The sequence below is a fragment of the Magnolia sinica genome, chromosome 11 (genome assembly GCF_029962835.1).
Source record: "Magnolia sinica isolate HGM2019 chromosome 11, MsV1, whole genome shotgun sequence".
In the NCBI taxonomy this organism is placed as follows: domain Eukaryota; kingdom Viridiplantae; phylum Streptophyta; class Magnoliopsida; order Magnoliales; family Magnoliaceae; genus Magnolia; species Magnolia sinica.
In genome coordinates this window covers 4,204,714-4,210,799 of record NC_080583.1, presented here as the reverse complement: position 1 = coordinate 4,210,799, position 6,086 = coordinate 4,204,714, and positions in this window count along the sequence as shown.

The window sequence follows — 6,086 nt, the reverse complement described above, 5'->3', positions numbered from 1 at the left end:
TACGTGCAAGGTCTAGGTTAGGAAGGTAGGTTTTGGATCCTTCATAAAAGACGCTGGATAAAAGGTGGGATCTACAGTGGTAATTTTCCCTCCCCCTCTCTCCATTTAAGTAAATTGGTCAGGTTCAAGATGAACCCTCAACAGAACAGGCCGCCCATATCGGCGGCTTGGATACAACCTGGTCCAGCTCCATGTTCCATTTAAGTGGGGTGATGCCGAGTTGGGTCAGGTCAGCAGATCCAATTACATATAAACGGGTCAGGTGACTCTTGCGGGCTTGGACTTGATGAATTATAAGGGGGTTGGGTGGGGCCAGAAGGTAATGGGTTGCAGGTAAGTTTCGGTCTGGCCCATTTAATAAAAAGGTGGGGCTCAAACTGGCCTCAACCCATCCAGAACCTGGCCCATTGTCACCCCGAATTGTCGAATCGGGCCACAACATGAACAAACGGTTAGTATTCTGTGTGGGAAATGTGGTGGGCCCAACAGTGGATGGCTAAATGAAAATTCGTATTCGCTAGTCGTAATACATGTGTTCCACCTAGTGCACTAATTCCAAACCTAGCCTCCTGTATTGTGGCCAACAAATATCCATTTCTTGGTACACAATCCTCTTTCAAAACAAACATTCAAGCAGAAGAAGGTGCCATATTCGCGCCATTTAATAGGCAGGCCCACCTGAAAGCATTCCATGAAATTAATTAAAGGATTGAGCCAATCTGCTCATCGGGACTTAGGGTTGTCAATGGTACTCAGGATCCACAGGCACGTGACGGACCTGACCCAATTTCACAGTTGTCAAATCACCACTTTCTCTTCGAGCCGTCAGATGATAGGGTATCAATGTATATCAAGGACCTGATCATGTAAATGTTCTTTTTTGATTCAAACCAATCAGAAATCTGAACCCAATAATCCAACGGGCATCCAATTACTCAGACCCAGTGGGAACCAGTTCTGATTCTTCAAGAATGAGACCCAGACCCAACAACACTTGAACCCGTTCAAGCCCGGGTTTTGAGGACTATAGGACCGATCTCAAGCTGGCTGCTTAATAGGCATGTTTGGGATGCAATATCGAATGTGTTGCGGAACTTTGTATGAAAGAAAATCTATCTCAAATAAAATATTTCTTGGACAACAGTTGTATATGGAAAAGTCTGCTGTGCAACTCCATTTATAAGGTGGCCCAATGCAATGTATTATAGATATCCAGAAGCACAGAAACAAAACTTACCAAGGCCCATCAAATCTACCTTTGCACATTGAATGGGCCTAAGAAATCTAACCATGATGCCAGCCCGGCCCATATGCTCTTGTTCATCCTGGTAATCCAGTGCCCATTTGCTGTTGAGAAATGATGCATTGCTCTAATAGCACCATACGTTATAGAGTCCCTGGTTTTACCATGTCACTTGGACAGTCCAACCAACTGATCTGGTCTATCCATTAGAGCCAGAACACATATCATGGGCTACCAGATCATTTATTAAAATAGATATAATCAATTATGTGATCCATCTCTCTCTCTCTCTCTCTCTCTCTCTCTCTCTCTCTCTCTCTCTCTCTCTCTCTCCTTCTTCTTCTTCTTCCTCTTTTATTTTATTTTATTTTATTTATTTATTTATTTTAAATTTTATTTTTTTAATCCCATTATTGATATAATTTATGGTTCTAAAGAATCACTATCATCAGACGATCCATGACTTCTAAATAGAGTCCTACGAAAGTTGGGTCCAACTTATGGATGGATTAGATCATCTGATCTGCTTTATTTGGCAATGTAGCCGGCCCATGAAATGTATGTTGAACCGACGGTCCGGATTGACCGATTGAACTGTCCAAATGTTCTTGTGCAACTTGAAGCACTGTAACTTATAGTGCCCTGAGGTCCCGTGTACATCGAAGATGGACCGTTGGCTCCGACTTTTATGACCCTCCATTTCGCAAAACACGGCTGGCCCCACTCGATGAGTGAACTGGTGTAGTTTTTGAGCTAGCACATGTTGATGGTGGGTCCCACCTAATGAATGCTCAGGAGCAAGCTCACACACGAATTTCCTTTCATTCCATCCTGTCGTAAAGTTCCATATGAAAGCTGATCATATACATACATATGAGAATGATCACACCTCTGCCATACCTTCGATCTGTGTGGAGCCCACCGTAATCTTTGAGTTCCATCCAACCCATCCATTATATGCATCTCCATGCTAGGCTTGGATCCCAAAATCGAAGCTGATACATGACTCATCTGAGCCACACCAAAGGGAACAGTGGGGGACATTAGGGAGGTTGACGCCACCGTAAAAACTTACAGGTGGAATATGCGGTCCACAGTGCTGTGTATATACTATCCAACCCGGTCATCAGGTGCGATCTACCAAGATGAAGGGATATACCAAAATTCAGGTCATTCAAAAACTCAAATGGGCCGTTTTAGTAATGATTGTATATTTCTCTATTGTGTGTCCCGCATAAGTTTTTTATCAGGATAATTCTTGGGATGTACGGTAAACATGACGAGTCACACCAGATGAATGGTTTGGATTCCACGGGCACATTACAGGTGGGCTCCACGCGGCACCGATATACATGATCATTCATCAAACACATCACTACATGACCTGGCCCGATTCTCAGGTGAGTCATCTGAGTTACGTGAAACTCAACTCATAACTCAGCCGAATCATGTGGTGCTATTAGTCGAGTTTGGAAAGGTGGGACCACGTGAAGACCACATCCAATGAGCCAACCAGGTTATGTTCACCCATGGGCGTGGCCAGATCGAACCCATGAAGAAGACAGATGAGACAAATGGGCCACATATGTGGGTCTGGTGTAGCTCCAACATGTTCATAAGTATAGTCGTGCCACCTGGCACATGGAAGCCTCCGATTGCGTGGGTGGGATGTCAATGGGCTGGGCTGGAGATATTGCACAAATCAGAGTGGCTAGGCCTTCTTTCTCGAACGGCAATCATTCAATAGCAAGTTTGATGATGCCATTAGGGCCACGCTATGGTGTACGTATCAGTCTCTCAAACATTTTTCTGTGGAAAATGTGATCATGTGATGACAGTATGTAAGGCTATCAATGGTGGGGATCAGGCCAGACCCAGGTCCATCCAAGATTGGCTCACAATGAAAAACCCAGGCCCGTGTCTGGCCTGAACCACTACTGGCCCAGATGAATGCATGGCCCAGGACCAAGTAAGGCCTAAGCCCAGCCACCCTCTTCTGTGCAAGATCTAGACTGTTTCTCAGGCATGCCAATCATACGATCATATTAACAAATATACCCTTGAGCCTAGCCCGATTAATAAATTATCTTAAATTTAATCTACCTGTCATGTGGCCCACCTGCACTTTCGATCAGCTTGATTTTTGGATTCTTGTTCTATTGTGAGCTTGAGAAACTGATGGACCGAGAGGATTTCTCACGGGCATCTCTGTGGGCCCAACACAGCTTCCGACAATAGGAACTCCCTTTGGGCGGCAGGGGTCACGGGTAATTAATTCACGTCCATCAGTGGCTGGAAAAAGTGGCTATTATAAACAATAGGACCAACATTCTGACGGTTAAGATTCTCCAATTGGAGCAATGTTTGCGTAGTACTGGCCCATGAATTGGACCGAATGTATGGTCTAGATCAAATTACTTGACGCGCTTATGTGTCCAAATGCAACCCAACGCTCTATAACTTGCCACCCTTGGAAAGTGCTAAATGGCCGGATGATCCAAAATGATGACCGACAATTATAATCATAAGTTTGCTACATACATTCTAACCAACTTATCTAGCTGATGGCTCAGAAATCGACTTATGAGAAGTGTTTATCCTTATTGTCACCAATTCCTATGAGATTCCATTAGAATGGATTGTGAATGATTAGGAGGAATTTGCATGGTGTATTTGACATTTTTTTAGAGATGTAGAAAGAGAATCCTGCGATAATAGAACTAGTGTTTATAGGACAACATCAAATAATGTACTAAGCGGTCGAGCAAAGAACAAGAAAGTCTGAAGTGGCTATTAGGGCAGATGACAAGTTTCGAAGGAAGTCTCCAAAAAGCCAGGTAGTGATGAAATGGTTATAGCAATTGTTAGAACGTGCGAAGCATATACATGAATAGCTTAAGGCTATAAATAGCATAAAAATTTAGCAGAAGAAAGCATCCCATACTAATAAAACAAACTAAATCAAAATTATCTTTCAATAATCTTATGATATTGAGCATTATCAGTCAATTACATTCTATAGTGTAATATGCATTTCATATTCCTTAATGTAATTCATAGTGGCAAACAAGCAACTATTAAACTTTAGTAATAATTCGAGTATACGCTCATACGTTGCATTTAATTCAAGTATCAATCAAAATTCTCCATTTAGAAATGTGTTTTGCAGCTGTTCTCCGATGGTAATATTTTTTTATTTTTATTTTTATTTTTTTTAAAATATGTATTGAAAAGTCATTTCGTACGGAGGGCAAATGCGTAACCCATTTTGAGAGAAAAACCATATCCTCTTATTATTACTTGATCACCATTTAAAATATTGTACGAGTGGCCAGGTGACTGATATTATTAGAACTCAGTTATATACGGTCGATTTCCGATGTATCTACCTACCTTGGTGCTTGATGTCATAGTTGTTCTATTTGAATTGAGCCGCACATTCAATTTTGACATGACTGTGTTTATCACGTGACCAAATCTATAAATCGAAGATCCAATGGGAAGAATGATCAAGTATAAGCTAGAACGAGCCAACGGTTAGGATATTCACATTATTACTTGAGTACGACATGGGTCTTTGTTGAATCCATTTTAATATGACCCAAAACACGGGGTCCTGGCTGGGTTGGGTGGACTTGGAGGGGACCCAGACCTGATACATTTAGTACTTGGGGTTGAACTTTTGGACACCACCCATGGTGTCTAAACTTTGGACCCAAACTAAATAATTTTGGATCAGCTCCAATATGACCCATCAGGTCAACCCAACTCATTTGCACTCCATGCTCATCCAGCATGTATCACACTGGCAGAATTATGACATGCATAGATGGTCGAATGGTCACAACCGTCCATCACAGTTCAATAGGAAAAGTGCATTGACCGGGAGTCATTAATGGAACTCCCTATATGCTAACTGTTGCCATGTGTGTCATGATAGGCGCCCCTCCTCTCTTTTTCTAGGTGGGGTGCTTGAATGTCCACCCTGGCTGTGTACAATTTTTGCGAGCATGATATATAATACCACAGTTCAAATAATAATAATAATAATAATAATAAAATATGTCTATCACGCGCGAATATGTGATCACATGGCTCTATTTGTTCTCGTCAAATAGTAATCGAAAGTTTCTCCGTGTGGAAGAATGTACATTGAATGAGGCCAGCTTTTCTGGCTATAAACTGCCAAAACCGCAATAGCTAACAGTCCCAAATGACAATAAGTGCATGTAACTACATGTAATTACGGTGAAAAAGACATTAAAAAAACCATAAAAGTGAAACAAAGAATCGAAAAGGAGAAGTGTTTACGTATGATTAGAATTATTAACCCGGGTGAGAATCATGTGTTGTGGATGATCCACACCTAATGGCAATCATCATCCATTTATTTTCATCAGAGCTGATTACCAGCGAGTAAGTGCAGTCACCATATGGCTCCGTAGTAGACTCACAAGAGTTTCAACACAAGGTCATGGGTTCGAGCACCCATTGTGGTGTGAGTGCGCTTGGTGTGTGTGGGGTGTGTGAGTGCAGTCACATGTGGATTACAGAAAGTGTTTATTGATGCAGTTCAAAAAATCGAAAACTTGACTCAGTATCTAATGTGGTCAGGTCGACTTGAAAACTCGATCAAGTCCTCAGTGAACTTATCTATCATTATAAGCTATTCATTAGCCTTTATAATTAATAATAAACAACTTTTATTTAATCAAAATAATTTCATTCTTCCATAGGGTTTTCAGGAGCATTTTCTCAAAGTCACAGTCTCCACTAGCAAATCCTTCTTATCTTTTCATTTTCCTTAATAGTTTCAGTTCAACGCAGTGAGCTAACAACCTAA